At 44.5% G+C, this 19,578-nt stretch overlaps 1 long non-coding RNA gene across 8 annotated transcripts; it reads left to right on the forward strand.

The window, feature by feature from the left end:
* Positions 1–468: 468 nt before the first annotated feature.
* Positions 469–18,355, forward strand: LOC118921008 (uncharacterized). 8 transcript variants are annotated; one of them, XR_008993207.1, is made up of 7 exons: positions 469–700; positions 5,606–5,753; positions 7,078–7,209; positions 11,379–11,538; positions 14,268–14,379; positions 16,292–16,399; positions 17,384–18,355. It is a non-coding gene; the product is annotated as an uncharacterized LOC118921008 (long non-coding RNA). The 8 variants fall into 8 exon arrangements; XR_008993205.1 differs by having other exon boundaries at positions 14,268–16,399; XR_008993210.1 differs by having other exon boundaries at positions 16,206–18,355.
* Positions 18,356–19,578: the final 1,223 nt, after the last annotated feature.

Here is a 19,578-nt window from a genome sequence, read left to right on the forward strand (position 1 = left end):
AGGAAAAGCCGCGCGCCCACACAGTGATCAGGCCCTGTAGAGATGTGGCTTGGCTGCGACGGACGCAGCTGGTTTGCGAACTGCCAAAACAGCAAAAGTTCCGACCGAGCGCTAGGGTCACTGGGGCTACTTACTGGTGCAGACGTGAGGCATATCATAAGCACTTTGAAAGTGTTTTTGAAACTCAGACGTTGTGCTCCACAAACCTAGGGAGCGGCCACTAAACCGTAATGGGCAATCTTCTACCCTCCACCGATTTAGATTCCGCAAGTATAAGCGCCCAACAGGGTCCCCTCAAGCCGAGACAACCCGGAATAGCGTGGCTACGCCTACCCACTGCGCCTGCGCGAATAGCCAGCTCTGCGGACGGCTGAGAGGCGGACAGGTCCCCGCCCCGTGGGGCGAGACCTAGAGGTTGTTGCGCGAATAGCCAGCTCCGGAGACGGCGGAGAGGCGGACAGGTCTCCGCCCTGTGGGGCGTGATCTAGAAGTGTGCGCGCCTGCGCGAAGGGCTGCACCGTGCGCTGCGTCGTTAATTTTGCAACGAGTGCTGGGGAGCTGCTGTTGGAGCCATTGTTGTCGTTGTCTGCCGGAGACAAGTGCGTGCCTTCGTCCCCGGACTCAGTCGTGGCGCTGCAGCTCTCCCGAGAGCAAGGCATCACCCTCTGCAGGAGCGCCGAAATCGTGGCTGAGTTCTGATGTAAGTCCTTGCGCAGGCGGCAGGGCGGGGAAAACTGAGCCCAGACCTCCGCTTAGGCCCGCGGCTAGGCTGCGAGGCAGGGAGACCGGTGGGCCTAACGGCCGCAAATTCAGCTCCTCTCTACCCTGGCCTTTTGCCCGACAGGAGGAATCTGGGATGAGGCGGATGTAGGTGCTCCTCCCGCCATGTTGCTAATGATGGACGTAGAGGCCTCGGTGCTGCTGAAGCCTGCCTCGCCTTATAGCCCCTTCTCCTGGGAGCTTCTTTAAGCTGCAGCTACCACCCCGCCTTCCACTCCCCCACCGCCGCCTTCCACCCCCCACCCCCGTCATCCCCAGAGACTTACAACGCAGTACAACTGGGGTGGAGCCCCTGTGTATTTTTACTCCTGAGACAGGGACCCTGGGTTTAGAGTAGGGTGAGGGCCTCTAGAAAACGCAAGGCAAGATAATCCATTGTGGGATTTGCTTTAGCCTGCTGCGAGGCCCAGCTTGTTTTTCTAACTTTACCGAGGTGCTGCTTTTCTTTCTCCAGCCCTAAACTAATGATTTGCAACTTGGGCAATGTAGCAAGCAAGCCCAAAACAAGGTAGTAAAAACAGGAATGATTCCATCTTGAAAATAAGATTGCATCTTAAAACCCAATTAGTTAAAAAGTAAGTTTCTTAACAAACAGTAATGTAGCCCACCTTGGAAGCAAAGCGGGCAGCCTTGAGTGATATGCTCCCAGACCGGGAAGCTGCTATCTTGGGAGAAAATCAGAGCAGTAAAATTCTTGTAAATAACCAGCAAGACTAACAAGAAACTTAGTGCTTTTCAAACGTAAACATTTTGGGACCACTTAGCAGGTATATATCCCTAGCCCTTTGTCTCTCAAGTGCCTATAAAACCCCCAGACAACGCGTCACCCCGGGGCTCTCTTGTCCCCTCCTGGCCTGAGCCAGGAGCTCTGTCCTATTGCTTTCTCCCTAAATAAAAGTCTCTGCCTTGCTCTCCTAGCTTGACCGTTTGCGAAGTTCATTCTTTGGCTCCGTGAACAAGAACCCCAGCATCACTACCTTACCTTAGGTAGTTGTGGGATTGGTGGTGATGGACTTTGGGAAACACCGTTTTGCCCCAGGCCGGTTGTGCCTTCTGGTAGAACCTGCGATGATTTGAGAGACGAGGAGGAAAAGGGGAGGGAGAGGAGAGCCTTGCCTGGGATGATTGGACCATTTAATCTGTTGGTAACTCTGACGCAAAAGGGGGTTTGACATTCCTTAACCACAATCGGAATTTAGGCTTGAATTGCAGTGAGATGGATTCTTATTGCCTCATAAATACAGATGTTTTCTTTTTTCTTTTCTTAAAAATTTTTATTAAGGTATTGGTATATACTCTTATGAAGGTTTCACATAAAAAAACAATGTGGTTGCTACATTTACCCATATTGTCAAGTCCCCACCCATACCCCAGTGCAGTTATTGTCCATCAGTGTAGCAAGATGCCACAGATTCACTGTTTGCCTTCCCTGTGATACACTGTTTTCCCTGTGACCCCCCTACACACACATTATGTGTACTAAACATAATAACCCTCAATCCCCTTCTCCGTCCTTCGACCCACCCTCCCACACCCCTCCCCTTTGGTAACCAGTAGACCCTTCTTGGGAGTCTGTGAGTCTGCTGCTATTTTGTTCCTGCAGTTTTGCTTCGTTGTTACACTCCACAAATGGCGGAAATAATTTGACACTTGTCTTTCTCCGCCTGGCTTATTTCACTGAGCATAATATCCTGCAGCTCCATCCATGTTGTTGCAAATGGTAGGATTTGTTTCTTTTTTATGTCTGAATAGTATTCCATTGTGTATATGTACCACATCTTTATCGTTTCATCTACTGAGGGACACTTAGGTTGCTTCCATATCTTGGATATTGTAAATAGTGCTGCAATAAACATAGGGGTACATACGTCTTTTTGAGTCTGAGAAGTTGTATTCTTTGAGTAAATTCTAAGGAGTGGAATTCCCAGGTCAAATGGTATTTCTATTTTTAGTTTTTGAGGAACCTCCATATGGCTTTCCACAATGGTTAAACTGGCTTACATTCCCACCAGCAGGGTAGGAGAGTTCCCCTTTCTCCGCATCCCCGCCAGTATTTTTTGTTCTTAGTCTTTTCTGTGTTGGCCATCCTTACTGGTGTGAGGTGATATCTCATTGTCGTTTTAATTTGCATTTCCCTGACGATTAGTGATGTGGAGCATCTTTTCATGTGTCTGTTGGCCATCTGAATTTCTTCTTTGGAGAAGTGTCTCTTCATATCCTCTGTGCATTTTTTAATCAGGTTATTTGATTTTTGGGTGTTGAGGCATGTGAGTTCCTTATATATTTTGGATGTTAACCCCTTGTCGGATATGTCATTTACAAATATATTCTCCCATACCATAGGATGCCTGTTTATTCTGTTGATGGTGTCCTTTACAGTACAGAAACTTTTTAGTTTGATTTAGTCCCATGTGTTCATTTTTGCTTTTATTTTCATTGCTCTAGGAGATGTGTTCAGGAAGAAGTTGCTCATACTTATGTTCAGGAGATTTTTGCCTATGTTGTCTTCTAAGAGTTTTATGGTTTCATGACTTACATTAAGGTCTTTGATCCATTTCGAGTTTACTTTTGTGTATGGGGTTAAACAATAATCCGGTTTCACTCTCTTGCATGTAGCTGTCCAGTTTTGCCAACACCATCTGTTGAAAAGGCTGTCATTTCCTCATTGTATATCCATGGCTCCTTTATCGTATATTAATTTAACATATATGCTTGGGTTTATGTCAGGGTTCTCTGTTCTGTTCCATTGATCAATAAGTCTGTTCTTGTCCCAGCACCAAATTGCCTTGATTACTGTGGCTCTGTAGTAGAGCTTGAATTTGGGGAGTATAATCCACCCTGCTTTATTCTTCCTTCTCAGGATTGCTTGCACTATTTGGGGTCTTTTGTGGTTCCATATGAATTTTAGAATGATTTTCTCTAGTTTGTTGAAGAATGCTGTTGGTATTTTGATAGGAATTGCATTGAATCTGTAGATTGCTTTAGGCAGGATGGCCACTGTGACAATATTAATTCTTCCTACATGAGCACGGGATGTGTTTCCATTTATTGGTATCTTCTTTAATTTCTCTTGTGATTGTCTTGTAGTTTTCAGAGTATAGGTGTTTCACTTCCTTGGTTAGGTTTATTCCTAGGTATTTTATTCTTTTTGATGCAACTGTGAATGGAATTGTTTTTCTGATTTCTTTCTCTGCTAGTTCATTGTTAGTTTATAGGAATGCCACAGATTTCTGTGTATTAATTTTGTATCCTGCAACTTTGCTGAATTCAGATATTAGATCTAAGTAGTTTTGGAGTATATTCTTGAGGGTTTTTTATGTACAATATCATGTCATCTGCAAACAGGGACAGTTTAACTTCTTCCTTGCCAATAAGGATGCCTTTTATTTCTTTGTGTTGTCTGATTGCTGTGGCTAGGACCTTCAGAACTATGTTGAATAGAAGTGGGGAGAGTGGGCATCCTTGTCTTGTTCCCGATCTTAGAGAAAAAGCTTTCAGCTTCTTACTGTTAAGTATGTTGGCTGTGGGTTTGTCATATGTGGCCTTTATTATGTTGAGGTACTTGTCCTCCATGCCCATTTTGTTGAGAGTTTTTATCATGAATGGATGTTGAATCTTGTCAGATGCTTTTTCAGCATCTATGGAGATGATAAAGTGGTTTTTGTCCTTCTTTCTGTTGATATGGTGGATGATGTTGTTGATAGATTTTCCAATGTTGTACCATCCTTACATCCCTGGAATAAATCCTACTTGATCATGATGGATGATCCTCTTGATGTATTTTTGAATTCTGTTTGCTAATATTTTGTTGAATATTTTTGCATCTATGTTCATCAGGGATATTGGTCTGTAATTTTCTTTTTTTGTGGTGTCTTTGCCTGGTTTTGGTATTAGAGTGATGCTGGTCTTGTAAAATGAGTTTGGAAGTATTCCCTCTTCTTCTACTCTTTGGAAAACTTTAAGGAGGATGGGTATTAGGACTTCACTAAATGTTTGATAAAATTCAGCGGTGAAGCCATCTGGTTCAGGCGTTTTGTTGTTAAATAGTTTTTTTGGTTACTAGTTCAATTTTGTTGCTGGTCATTGGTCTGTTCAGATTTTCTGTTTCTTTATGGGTCAACCTTGGAAGGTTGTATTTTTCTAGAAAGTTGTCCGTTTCTTCTAAGTTATCCACCTTGTTGGCATATAATTTTTCATAGTATTCTCTCATAATTTGTGTTTCTGTGGTGTCAGTAGTGATTTTTCCTTTCTCATTTCTGATTATGTTGTTGTGTATAGACTGTTTTTTTCTTGATGGGTTTGGCTAGGGGTTTATCTATCTAGTTTATTTTCTCAAAGAACCAGCTCCTGCTTTCATTGATTCTATTGTTTCATTCTTCTAGATTTTATTTATTTCTGCTCTAATCTTTATTATGTCCTTCCTTCTACTGGCTTTGGGCCTCATTTGTTCATCTTTTTCTAGTTTCATTAGTTGTGAGTTTAGACTGTTCATACGGGATCATTCTTCTTTCCTGAAGTAGGCCTGTATTGCAATATACTTCCTTCTTAGCATGGCCTTTGCTGAGTCCCACCAATTTTGCAGTGTTGAATTATTGTTGTCATTGGTCACCATAATTGCTTGATCTCTGTTTTTATTTTGGTCAAGATTTTAAGGCTTTCTCATGCTACTTTGTACCTACTGTGCTTTCAACAAGACACACAAACACCTGGGTTTAGGTATTTACAGCTTTATAGGATTAATGAAAACATAGTCGCATATAAACATGTTTTATTTTCCGGAGTTACAAAGATAATGACTTTTCTTTAACATTTCTTTTGTTTTTAGCATTTGGAATCAACAGCATTTTGCATCAGCGTGGCATATATCCATCTGAAACCTTCACTCGGGTGCAGAAATACGGACTTAACCCTGCTTGTAATTACTGATCCTGAGCTCATAAAATACTTAAACAATGTGGTGGAACAACGAAAAGGTACTTAATTGTTGGAAACAATTTTGAGTTTTGTAGGCTGTCTAGGATCCACTTTATAGCATCTTGGTGGTCTGCACGTAGATGTATAAGATACACTATCAAATCAGACATAGTGACTCTCAGTTGGGAGGCATGTGGTGGGAGCTGATTCCCGTGCGACTGTGACCATGGTGGTGGGCCAAACAAACCAATTGTAGTTTTAACGGAGGATGCCAAAGGTGCTAAAGGTGAAAAGAGGCCCACATGCTGGAGTCAGTCCTACGTGACTCTGACAGTGAAAGGCATGAGGGTAAGAGGGGAAGGAATGATGATGAAGCAAACAGATTTTGGTGGCCACACTCAGCATTTTTTGATGCATTGTAAGGCAAGTATTTGCATACTATGGCAAAATATTACAACCATCTTCAAAGATTAATATAAATCTTCTTTTGGAAACTTTCCTTCCTTAGGAATATGGGCAGGAAGTCATCAAATTAAGACGTTTGTTTTGGTAAACATTTTGTATATACATGCGGAGTTTGAAGTTTATTATTATTATTTTGTTGTTATTATGGTTATTTTGTATAGAGCACTCAAGAGTCATGATGGGGAAGGTCGTGTGTGACATGAGGAAAGTATATCTAACATACAGGGCTTTTGATGATCAGAGTAGCTTCCTGAAATTTTGACATTGTGTTTTACAGTTCTGCACATTCTTAACCTATTAGGTCTTTGATAGCTCCTAGGCCGTCGTGATGGAGAATACCAATCATACAGCTTCAGAGATAGGCTGTGTGAGGACACTGCTAGAACTCTCCCTACCTTTAAGACCGCCACTGCCACACACAGATTCACCATCCCACTCCACTTTGTCCCCGGAATTGAGCTGCTCCTTTAGGGCTCTGCAGGATTCTGTGAGCGGCCGTTTTTGATTAATAAAATCAAGCAGATCCTATAGGAAGAAAAGGAAAGACAGACACATGGCAGCTCGTCTCTTCAGGGTATGTGGAGGCACGGTGCTGGAGGTGGAGGGACTATAATAGTCCCAGATGGAAACACAGCACAAGCCAACACTGTGCACTGCCCTGATGGGGCTGTGCATTCCAAGCAAAGCACCACATTTAAACTTTTTCTCTTGAAACGCTTGCTTGGGCACCTGGTTTCTACAGGGTGTCCCGCAGGCAAGTGAATATGACGCTGACTGAGAGGCACAGCATTCTTTCTCCAGAAGCCCCAGGAGAACAGCAGCACACCCCAGCATGGCGTCCATGCTCAGGGTAAGGCAGGTTTGTATCCTACCCACCACCATCAGCTGGAATCTATATTCAGATTTTTCTCCATGTAGTGCATGAACATCCCTATGGAATTAAAATAAGCCATCTTCCAGCTACTAGGTTCCTGCCTGAGGGACTGGAGGATTCTGCCTCTGCTTTCATCCTGAAGCCCAGGCACCTGGCCAGGAACCAACAAGGGAGAGGTGAGCCCCCTCCCTTCCTGCAGGGCCTTTTTCTTGGCTGATGTCTCCAATCCTGAAAACAAACTCAGGACATAGAGGTGATGCTCCATGAGTGGGTGGGACAGTACATGCAAGAACCTAATAATGAACCAATAACCCAAAATAAACCTCAGAGACACCCAGTGCATTGCTAGAGGGGTTTTTCCCTTCCTTCCTCTAGGTAGACAGTCTCTCCTGTCTCTGTAACCCCAGAGCATTTCCAACATTGAATTATGTTATGAACACAACTTGTGTCTTATTAGAGCATGAGCTTCATATGTCCGGGGAATATGTTTTCCCCATCACAGGGTTTTCTCCAGTATCTCAGGCCATCACAAGAAGTGATCAAATGATGGTCTGATCAGACAGACCTGGAATGAAAAAATTCAGGGGGAGCAAAGAATTATGGGCCTTACCGACTTTAGATTGGGTGCAGTGGCCCTGGCATTCTCGACAGAATCGAACTTTCAATTCTACCCACACAACGAGCTGACTCATGTCTGCTTCACACCCATGTCGAGGCTACAACTGGATAGAATTTTTACGGCTGGGGCTTACTATTATTTCTTCATACCATTTTTGTTTCAACCATTCCAAAACACTGCCAATGAAGTGTCATCCTCGGAAGACACTGTGCTGTTAATTTGGGAAGTATTTGAGCCAGAACACAATTTCTCCTTAAAGCATTTTTAACATTATGGTGGTTAATCTATAAGGACAATGGTACAAAAATTTGCTTTTTAAATGTTCATACCTTAATTCTAGCATGAGGAAACACTAAACCACATCATGCCATGACCATACAAAATTCCTAGTTTCCTAAAACTCAGCTTCTTTCATCATTCCCATATACTCATGGCCATAGCATATATTTTTAGTAGCCCCAGAGGCAACATGAACTCTAAGACCAAATAATGTACATCACAGATGGTCCAGCTGAGCAGAAAACTATTTTTGAGAAAGTACAGGACTCCGTGTCTACTCTGCTTTAAGTCTGTGCTCGTAGAGTAGCTGGAATACATAGCTTTGTATCAAGGAATACAGCATCCTTCTTATGGAGGCTGGGTAACGGACTGCATCTGCATAGTTCTAGAAATAACAAACCCAGGTATCGAGTAGGGAAACCAGGTCACACACACCTTGACCTCCATACGCACATGTAGCCTAAGTGTGTGTGTCTATCCTAAGTGTGTGTGCACGTCGACACACAGGGTCCTCCTGCTGGACTGAAGATCGTATTTGCATCCTTCCTTCTCTCCCTTTAGAATGGCTGGGGTGTGCACCTCAGGGCAGGAGGAAAGTTCCTTCATCAGGCAGAGTGGGGGCATTACTGCTTCACACCCACATACCTTCTGGAGGCCAAAAGGGCAAGTGGAGAATGGGGTGGGGTCTGCTGTGGGTGTCGAGGCTGCCTTAGGCCCTCAGAGGGAAGTTACTTTTATTGAGCTGAGTGAGCCACGACTGGTGCCGAGCTGGACGTTATACGATGTGGTCCACCAGCAAGACGCAAGCAGCTCCGTTCATGTTAAAGTTGAGCAAACTGAAGCTCACAGACTCTTGAGTAGCTTACCCAGCTCAGTGGGAAAGCAGGAACCCTCAGGCCATTTGATCCTGGTCCCGCTGACCCAGTGTCACAAGCGCTGCTCCCTGTGAGTGCCCACGGCAGTGCACTCGCTCACTACGTCCACAAAAAGCCAAGTGGATGCGCATTTGGGGGTATTTGGTGAAATGTTAACTCTTGTGTTTTTCTTTCTACAAACTCGACTCCACTGTTGACTTCTTTAAAGCATTCAGTTTTGTAAGCAGGTGGTTTAGGCAAACCTTCAGGTGCCTTATTAGGAAAATATTCATAGCTGAGCAGTGGGAATGTTGAACGCGAAATGATCACGTTTTCTTTGTAAAGCTCTTTGTCTCTACTGCTCTGAGCTGTTCGGTAATTAGAAATCATGCCTAGGCAGCTTGGTGGAGTATTAAGAAACATAGCCACCTGTAATCTTATAATATAACCAGCACATAATGACTGTTTGCCAAGGACCCTGACTGCAGAAAGTCATCCGCGGAGCTGCCTGAGGGTTGTGGCCCCCCAGAGCGTAGGGCCAGAGGCTGGCTGAAGAGTGCAGTCAGTCAAGCAGGTGTTGTCAGGAAGGGCAGATCCTTTTGACAGGAGAAAGGTGACCATGCCTGGTCACTTAGAAAACCCAACAGGAAATCTCAGGGTCAGAGGAGTCTTCCTATGAAGGTAAATGATGCCCACACTCTGCTTGTTTGGAATACCACATTGTCTTAGCTTTCAAAATGGGCTCTGACACTGCAATCCACTGTGCATGGTTAATACCAAGAAACAGTCTTCATGAGGCAGTGAAGTAGGCAGTAGATGCCCATGAAAGGACTGACCCTGAGTGATCAAGCCTGGAGGTTCAACTACTGGTTGGCAGGATATGGAGAAGAAGAACACATTAGCACTGCAAGGATGCAATTGGCCAATTTCAGAATGTGGGAAATTCCAAACAGCCAATGACTCAGTTTCTTTCTCTTCTCGCCATTGGAACAAATGTGATGTGCAATGGCAGGGGTGGAAAGAAGGTGATGTGAATTAAACTACCAGTAACGATCATCCCACTTCTTCCTTAGATTCCCGCTGGAAGAGAGAAAGAGTGCCGGCGCACGCCTGGCCTGTAGGAAGGGCTCGGGTACTTGTCCAGACTCCCCCAGCCTGGCTCCACCAAATGCAAAGCCAGGACAGCTCTTTGGCACTTCTCTCACGTGCATGTGTGACAATGACAAGCTGCCCATCCCCATTCTAGTAGGTCTTGCGCAGCCCTTCTGAGGAAAGAGAGTTCGAGAGCCCAAGGACTCTCCTCCAAACCTATCCCCAAATGGAGAGATTGTTAGCCCCTGGCTCTGGCTGAGAGGCTTTGTTAATATTACGTCAAAGAATCAAATCAGCCTTAGGTACTGCAGAGTTATAAGGCAAATACCACAGGAAAAGGTACTCTTGCCCGTTGCATTTGTTTCAGGAAAATTGCACCCATGCCTGCTAAGGTCCATTAAAATGGGCTTCATGTGTATGAATCTCTGAGAGTCTGCCTCATCCTCATACTTGCTTTTCATCTCCTTCCTTAAATTCTACAGTAGGTTCAAGTCTCCTTCATCTAAACTGACTCAGTCATACAACTCAAACTTTAGTCCCGTGGATTTGACTTGCATGTCAAGTGCTTAAGCGTAAAGACTCATCCTCTGGCCGATATGGGCACTTCCACCCAAACGGCACGTGTCAAGTGCAAGCCACTGAGTTGGACCTATGTTATCTTCAGTGGCGCATTGAGTTGACAGTGTTAGCCTTCACTGAGTGTCCAGTATCTCTCCTAGCGCTAGATACAGGCAATTATATTCTAGATTGAAAGAATTTATCATGCTAGCTACTGCCCTGGTCCTCACATCCTTCACCACAAATTTAGGGGTTGACGTAGCTGTGATTATCATCATCCACACTTCACACACACACACACACACACACACACACACCCCACATCAAGAGAGTCAGCAGAGTATGTATGTGCCCCAGGTCACACAGAGGATAGGCTGGACACTAGACTTCAGAGCCCTTGGACTGCGTGACACCAACCCCTATTATCTCCCCACACTGCAAGCAGAGGCCCTGGAGATTCGGCCACAGGAAAGAAAGACTGTTGACAACGGAATGTAATGAGAGGATGAGGCGAGGGATTGGGGCCTGATTTTAAAAGAGGGAAGGAAATAGAAGAAGTAGGAATTGGGTATGTATATACTTGCTCAGAAGGGAATAAACAAATTGGAAATGAGTATGGCAAAACGATTTACAGACGTGGGGAAGAGTGTCTCCCTCTATTAGGGACTAGCGAAGAATGAATGGAGGAGGACAGGGTGATTCCACAGAGGCCTTGAAGCAGAGAAGTTTGATGAAAAAGCATAAATTCCCTGAAAAGGAAAATCTGATTACAATAAGTGAAGTATTTCAGTGCACGACTGTAGAAGGGATTGTTGGGTAGAAATGTATTTAGAGAAATGAAAAAAATATTACACGTTTAGTCCCTCCACTCCAGCACCATGCCTCCACATACCCTGAAGAGATGAGCTGCCATGTGTGTCTGTCTTTCCTTTTCTTCCTATAGGATCTGCTTGATTTTATTAATCAAAAACGGCCGCTCACAAGAGCCGTCTTCTGGACAGCGACCAGTGCAGAATCCTGCAGAGCCTTAAAGGAGCAGCTCAATTCCAGGGACAAAGTGGAGTGGGATGGTGAATCTGTGTGTGGCAGTGGCGGTCTTAAAGGTAGAGAGAGTTCTAGCAGTGTCCACACACAGCCTATCTCTGAAGCTGTGTGATTGGTATCCTCCATCACGACAGCCTAGGAGCCATCAAAGACCTAATAGGTTAAGAATGTGCAGAACTGTAAAACACAACGTCAAAATTTCAGGAAACTACTTTGATCATCAAAAGCCCTGTGTGTTAGATATACTTTCTTCTTCTGTCACATATGACCTTCCCCATCATGACTCTTGAGTGCTCTATGCAAAATAGCCATAATAATAACAACAAAATAATAATAAACTTCAAACTCCGCATGTATATACAAAATGTTTACCAAAACAAACGTCCTAATTTGATGACTTCCTGCCCATATTCCTAAGGAGGGAAAGTTTCCAAAAAAAGATTTATATTAGTCTTTGCTTTGGAGATGGTTGTATTACTTTGCCGTAGTATGCAAATATTTGCCTTACAATGCATCAAAAAATGCTGAGCGTGGCCACCAAAATCTCTGTTCGCTTCATCATTCCTTCCCCTCTTCCCCTCATGCCTTTCACTGTCAAAGTCACATAGGACTGACTCCAGGATGTGGACCTCTTTTCACCTTTTGGCACCTTTGCCATCCTCTGGTAAAACCTGAATTGGTTTGTTTAGCCCACCACTATGGTCATAGCAAGCAGCTCCCACCACATGCCTTCTCTGGTAAATATGACTTGTGAAAAGTGGGTGCAGCAGCTACAATTAGTTTGGACATTTGAATGTTCATTAAGTTCATACAAAAAAAAGATCAATTGTGAAGGAACACAGCTAAATCACAAGTATCAGTTACATGTCTATAAGGAGAATAAGGGAACCGAGAAAGGATTTCATCAGTCCATCTTAGAGCTTGTTGCCAGCTCTGAACCATGTTAATGTAGTAATGACTACAAACAGGTTATGAAAATTACCACAAAATGTCAGTTACATCTGGTCTTACCTTGCCCTCCATGAAACTGTATGATAAATAGCAACAGTCAGAAACGACGTAGAGTGGACCACTGCCCCCGCTGGGCCCACAGTAATACACACCGGGTATGTGACTAGCAAGGCTGCTGCCGTTCTCTGCAGGGTGCACACATGGAACTGCTATGATTTTCTAGCAAGAGTCAGCAGGTTCTTGCCTATTCCTCTGTTCTAAGCCCAAACTAGCCAGAGGGTGGCACTGATAGGTACAGTTTCTTAGACATTCCTCAAGTTTTCTCTTCCTAAAGTTGACTGATCCTGGTGGAGAATCAGACTTTATGACCTTGGCCGTGATAACACCATGTGAAACTACCTGGAGACATTGGCCTCAACCACAAAGGACTGTCTCCTCAGGACCACACTGAAGTTGCCATTAAGTTGTCTTAAACAGAGGTGCAATGACAAATACCCTTGGCACAGCCAGCTTGGCTCATGTTCTGGCTTCAGCACAGCGGGCCACCGGTGTGACTGCAGCACAGAGTCCAGGAGAGAGGGGAGACACATGCCCCGACAGCTGCAGTTTGGGGCCCGAGGCTAGTGCCCTTCGGCTCCCTGCTGGACTACCAGAGCCAGCCAGGGCTGTCGTGCCTCCTCCCTCCAAATATACTGGGACCGTTCCATAGGAAACACTGTGAGAACCCTGGCCCGGGTGGGTGGGTAGTGTGTGCCAGTGACTCAGTAGAGGAATGACAGGACCGGAACTTCCCTTTGCCTTCACTGCTCTATCGTCAGCACTCAGAAGAGCACCTGGCACACAGGGCGGCTCAGTAAGTATTAGGAGGAGGGAACAATTCCTGGATTATAATTGTGATGGTTGCCTGCAGACATTTTCTGACTGAGCTAAACCTGAGAGAAGTCCTGGGCTATGTAGTGAGCCCAGTGGAAGCCAGGTAGGCCTGTGAAGCTCGCAAGGCCCTCGGGCTTGCGCAAAGCATTAAAGCTTCATAAGTGGTAATAGGCTCCCTTGTATAACAGTAGTACTTGTTCATCAGCCTTCTGTAGTGATGGATTTCCAGGCCTCCACTTAGGAAGCTTACATTTGCCTGTCTCCAATCCAGAGGCCTGAAACTGATGTTTTGAAATTTTGAGGCACTTTCCCTTTTGGGGGGAGGACATATATGTTCCACTCAGGGATGGAAGAGGGTAACAGGTAGTTAGACATTGGGGATCTGGCTGTATTTCCAAATTTGGCAGCTTATAAGTCTGCAGAGCTGGTCTTTTATAGGGTTACAGAAGGGAGCTAATAAATGAGTAGTTTTCTCCCAAGGGGCACAGATACCTCAGGTCGGAAGGCCCAGTTCTCTCTCAATATGTGTGCAATAGGATGTGCAGGTGTGTTTTGCTTCAGAAACTACTTTCTAGAATTCAGAGTGAGCACTGTCTCTTCTCAAGTGAGAGTAGTACATGTGTCTCTTCTCAAGAAACTGAATTGTTTTATCACCGGACCTAGTTGCTTTGTGCTAGTTGGCTAAAACGTACACAAAGGTCACTTCCAGAGGCTACAAGGGGCTTTATATTCATTGCCAACAGAGCCCAAACTCAGCTTTTATGCTCCTAAGTTGTGGGGAAAATCCAAGCTCCTGCTTTTGGGTGTGCAAGTCGGTGAAGAGTCAGAGCCGAGCTCTCCTGGGTCACGGTTTGGGTGGCTGTGAAGGTAGCGGGCACCAAACTGAAGTTTGCCACCCAAGGTTTTCTCTGCAATTTCTCCAATATGTATTGGCTGCAATAATAATATTCTTTATCTTTGTAAGGATTTTCCTGAAAATATCCAAGGAAGTGTATTTTCATCCAGTCTCTATGAAAATGGCTAGCCATTCCTGAGCAAAGGGAGAGCGAAGATGAGAAAATAACTGCCACCCGGAGGTAACGATGCAACAATTACTCTACTCTGCTCACACTGAGAATTACAACCGACAGACTCTTAGGAAAATAAGCCTGTCATTTACAGCTTTGACCACTACAATACTTACCAAAGCCGAAGGGTTTTCATTTGATCACACCCAGGAGGCCAGCTTAAAATACGTGCACATCTTAACTGCCCTCCTTGAACTCTTTTTCTCTAAGCTTACTCATACGGACTCCTTGCCCATTTTACACCTGAATGTAAGAAACTGATAGGAAATGAGGCCCACTGGTCTGAGAGGGTAGCAGACCAGTGCGCCAGTGGTCTGACCCTCCTTTGGCCAAGCACTTATCTAACCGGAGAAGTTCTTACCTGGCTCAGGAATTTAACTGAGTCCGACATTTCTCTGTGCACTCATACCTGGAGCTCTGCTAGAGTGGGCTGCGTACTTGGTGGAAAAAGTGCTCTGTTCCTTGTCTCTGTGTTTCCCACTTCCTAGGCCAAATGACTTCCCTCGTTTAAAAGTGCATTTTTCTGTCTTGAGGCTTTTAGACCAGCTGCTGGGAGCCAATGCGGTTCTCTTGCGACATCTTTTCAGAGTATTACACAACATTGTGCAGCAGACAACACACACATGATGACAGCTTACACTTTATCACTGATTATAGCCCCGAGCCTTCTTTGTCTGCCTAGTCCTTGCAATGCAGATATAGGAAAGGACTTGGAAAAAAGGTAAGGAGAGCTCTTACCTTTATGCCCTTCAGGGCAGAGTCCCCACCTTGAGTCTGAAACGTGTGGTAGTAATTCGGACACACCAGTTTTTAAAAGTGCACGCCCTGGAGTGGCGGGCACTTACCATACTCTAGTGGGGCACAGGACAGTGGGCTGTACAGTGGGAAGTTGAGAGCAGCCGAGTCACTTCCCTCTCTCTGTCCAAGAGAGTCAGTGCTAGACTGACTGAAGCAATAGAGAGACAAGAGTGGTGTGATGTGACTCCTGGGCTTTGGAGTTGGGCAAGCCAACTTACAACTCGAGGCCGACTCACTGAAGATTTGTAAGCTTGGGCATGCTTTCCAGGCAGCAGTTTCCCCATTGTGCAATGGCGATAACACCTAGGACCTCTCTGACCACTAGAAGCACGTCCTACATGGGTTAGGCAATATGGTCCCACGCACACTGGCCCTCGTCTGTGAGCAGTGGCTCATTCCCAAGAATGCTTGGCTACCCTTTCACTTGTGTGCCCACTGAGGAAGCTAGTAAAAGATTCCGGAGCATCCTAACGGAGCCCCAACGTGCCCCATGAGAGCACAGCTCGGCCCCGACTGGGCCAGAGAGCAAGCATGAGGCACGGCAGTGGGTGCGGAGGGACTGCCCGCAGACAAGCCAACATGGCTTCTCTCCAGCTGCTTCCTGCCGTCGCAGAGACCACAGAAATCTCTGCTTCCCAAGTTTAGGGTTCTTCTTCACTTAATAGGTGAATGTCACAGGTTTTTGTGTATTGGATGCTTCATAAATTTTAATAAGGTGTTTTACAACATTTGCATCTCAATAAACCTGGAAAGATCTTCATAAGAAGTTAAGCTTAGTAAGAGACTATATACACACATCTCCACCCCAAGCATCCTGTGTGACTTCCTTGCAATTTATTCTATCTCCAAAGATGTAAGCACTGATATAAAAATGTGAGCTATTAAGCTAGGGTAGAAATTATAACTTCTGTTCACACATTGAAAGTTTTTTGAAATCTGTACCCAAGTAGTCTTGAAAGTATCATTTATTTCTTAAAACTGGATTATGGTTGGTTCTTTTGAATCAATTATTGATTTTTTTCTCAGAATTCTTTTAGTTTTTTTAGACCCAAGATTCACAGGTGAGGTGGGATTTCTAGCGATGCCATGTGAAGAAGAGCGCCCTGTTCTTGCTTGGTTACAGCTTAGTCTTGTGCAATTTCTCATTGCAAACTGCCTCGAGATATTTGGAGAAGACGTCCCTTCCCCCCTGGGGGAGAGCTCAGGAATGGTGGTGCCAGTGAGGCTACAGGTACTGTGCATGATTCCATTGGCTTTGGTGAGAAACAGACGGCGAGCGGGTTGCCAGGTTTCATGGGAGATGCTCAGACAGTGCTGTTCTGGAGCCTGCAGCGCTTCCCAAGGGCACTGATTTCCACCTGCTCCTTCTCCCAAAGTCTGGCACACGGGTCAGGGGAGGTTTCCCACCGTTGTGAGACCAAAGAAAATATAAGACAAGGTCTCTGACTTGAAGGGGTTGCTAGTACAGATCGTTAACAGCATTAGGAGACATCATGGCAAGATTCAGTGTTTGGGAATCTTTCAAGCAATGCTTCCCAAAGTACGCCCATACACATCATAATAGATGGACTGTGTTTGAAAGTGGATTGAAAGGCCTAGAGCACAGCCTGTTTGACTCACCCCACACCACCCCTGCCTTTTTCTGCTCTGTGGCCCTTGACGCACCACAAGATTCCAGTGTTCTCTGAAACAGGCTGGAAAGAACCAGAATCATTGACAAAGTCCAACTTGACTTTGTGTCAGTCAAACACCGTTTCCAGAGTGTAAATACCTGGGCCTCCATTTACCAGTGTGTTATCTTGGGCCAGTTACTCTATCTCAGTCTCAAGTTTCCTCGCCTATACATTGTGTATGAAAATTTATGTGTAAATCTGAGGATTGTTGTGTAGATTAAATTATAGATATAAAATAAAATTGGGGGGAAAAAATAGAATTTGCCGTAAGACTAAAGTTAAAGTTATTTGATCCCAGCTAATCATGGCTAACTAGCAGTAGTTTGTTTTATAATGTAGTTTTTAGATTCAGAACCTGCAAATGTGTATCATGCACCCCTTCATATTTTGACATTTCTTAGTTTTATGATAGTTACTTCCATTGCTTCTTGTCAATTTTTAGGAAAATACATTTGATCAGGGGTTTAGATTAGTCTTGTATCTGAGAACTTGCTTATACTAATATAACTATTTGTTTTTCCTTTCATCCGTGACAACAAAAGAATCTTCTTGCATCTCAACCAGTGACAGTGACAGTGATTCACAAATGGCGCAACTAGAGCATGATGCCGAGGCCCCACCAAACATGTTTTACCCCACTTCCTCACTACATTTTTCCAAGTTACTGAAGAATTGAGCATGTGTTCGAATGCCCGATACTACCTGTTTCTTTTTTTCCTATAATAGCCCACTAGGACAATTTCCAAATATTTGTAGTGTTTGTTAGAGATCTGGGTTAAATCCTCAGGTCCTGTCCAGAATTAAGTGAATTTCCTGGCAGATGTATAAACACAGGTTACCTTAAACTAAGGCAACCATTTTAGATCATTTTTTTTAACACTAAATTTAAGAATGAGCAGCTTCCAAAGTCCTAGCTTATCCCATTTGGTTGTGATAATTGATCCCATATATCCATATTAGAGCAAATCTTCCCACAAAATCTCTCTTCCATCTTCCATTCCTACCATAATACGTATTTTTTATCTTGTTGTGGATAAAATGAGAGTTCCTGTGGCCAGGATTCTCACCTGGCCGTGGTTGACTAGCTCACTGCACACCTGTGGGCAATACATATAAAAAGAGCTCTGCCCAGTGCTTTGGGCGCGACGTGGTGGCAGGGCTGCAGGAGAGCAGAGCAGAGGCTGGAGTGGTGGCAGCGCTGAGGACAGAGGCTCAGAGGACGGCTGTGCAGGATGGCTGTGCAGAGAGGCCCGGAGAACAACTGTGCGGACAGGAGCCCAGAGGCAGAGACTGGCTTGCTGCATGCAGACTCTCTGTGAGTGAACGGGATTTTAGTGACTGACCTGCCACCCTGAGAATAAGGTTGGGTATAACCCTTTCACCCTAAGAACATTTTGCTGTCATTTCTTTGGTCACACTGAATCCATAGCAAACTTGTCCAGGGCTAAAACCCATTGGCAAGACACTTGTGTTGTATATTTTTATATTCATGCAATAAAAATCATTCCATAACACAGTGGGTAGGCAATGATTTTATTTGCTTATTTATTTTAATTGCATTAATATTAACAATCATATTATCACAGTCATATTAACCCTTTGGTGGAGGCTCATCTGTGCATTTCTAGGCTCAGCTGAGGTCACTCGTGCCTCTGCAGTCAGCCAGCAGCTCAGCCAGAGCTAACGTGATATGTTTGTGAGTCGGTGCTGGCTCTTGTTGACCCTGTGTGTTCAGCAAGCTAATGTAGCCTTTGGTGGAGGAAGAGGTCCCAGCAGTAAGGAGAGGCTTTTGAAGAGTCCATGTAGGAGAGAACTACACAAAACTACAAAGACCATGAGTTGTAAGGCAAGGGGTGCATTCATTATTTACTGAGGGCTATTACTATAATCTACCACACATGATAATCAAAACTCAAGGCAGCAGCATTGCCACACACATCTTTAATGCATCAGTTTTAACCCTCCATTTTTTAGACCTGCGTTTCCTAAAGGGTATTATAGGTGTGGTTGGAAGTATCTTTGCACTAATAACTCATTTTCTACCTCAAATATTCCTTACTTCTACACCGTTTCCCTGTCTTGAGCTCTCTTCCAAGAGAGCTAGATCATTTTCTCAGGGAAGAGAAGTTACAGCTGAGTATGAGGACAAGGGGGCTCTTTGTCGCTTGTGAGTTTTAAAAAGTAGTTTCCTAGGAAACAAAAACAATTCATGGCAGAGTAAAGATTTAGGTAGAAATGTCATGAGAAAAGCCAAAAGCCATTAGGGATTTGGGACGTTCCCCTTTTCCTGCATAGAAACCAAAAGGAAGCAGGAGGCCGGCACAGAATACCTCAGTGACACGTCCAGCAAAGATGGGTCCTGCACATTCACAGGGAGTTTCTTCCTTGTACCTCAAGATGAAACAGATAAGTGAAATTCCTATCCATCCCAGAATGGTATGGAAGTAATGAGGAGAGCCACTGGATTTGAATAAAACATGTCTGAGCAATTAGGACATCTTAGCAGATGCCAGAGGACCAGCCAGGTCAGTGCCACCATATCATTTCACACCCTCCTAACTCCTTTGGCACTGGAAGATTCCAGAACATAGATATATGCATGGGCAAAGTAGATTTGCCCTTAAATTTCTTTTATTTCTACCAACCTGGGAATAGAGGCTCAACCTAGAAATCAAATGATTTAAAAATGTAACACAGTATGCTTCTTACATATATCAGTGTGTAGACTTGAGTTTGG

The sequence above is a fragment of the Manis pentadactyla genome, chromosome 13 (genome assembly GCF_030020395.1).
Source record: "Manis pentadactyla isolate mManPen7 chromosome 13, mManPen7.hap1, whole genome shotgun sequence".
NCBI classification, from domain to species: domain Eukaryota; kingdom Metazoa; phylum Chordata; class Mammalia; order Pholidota; family Manidae; genus Manis; species Manis pentadactyla.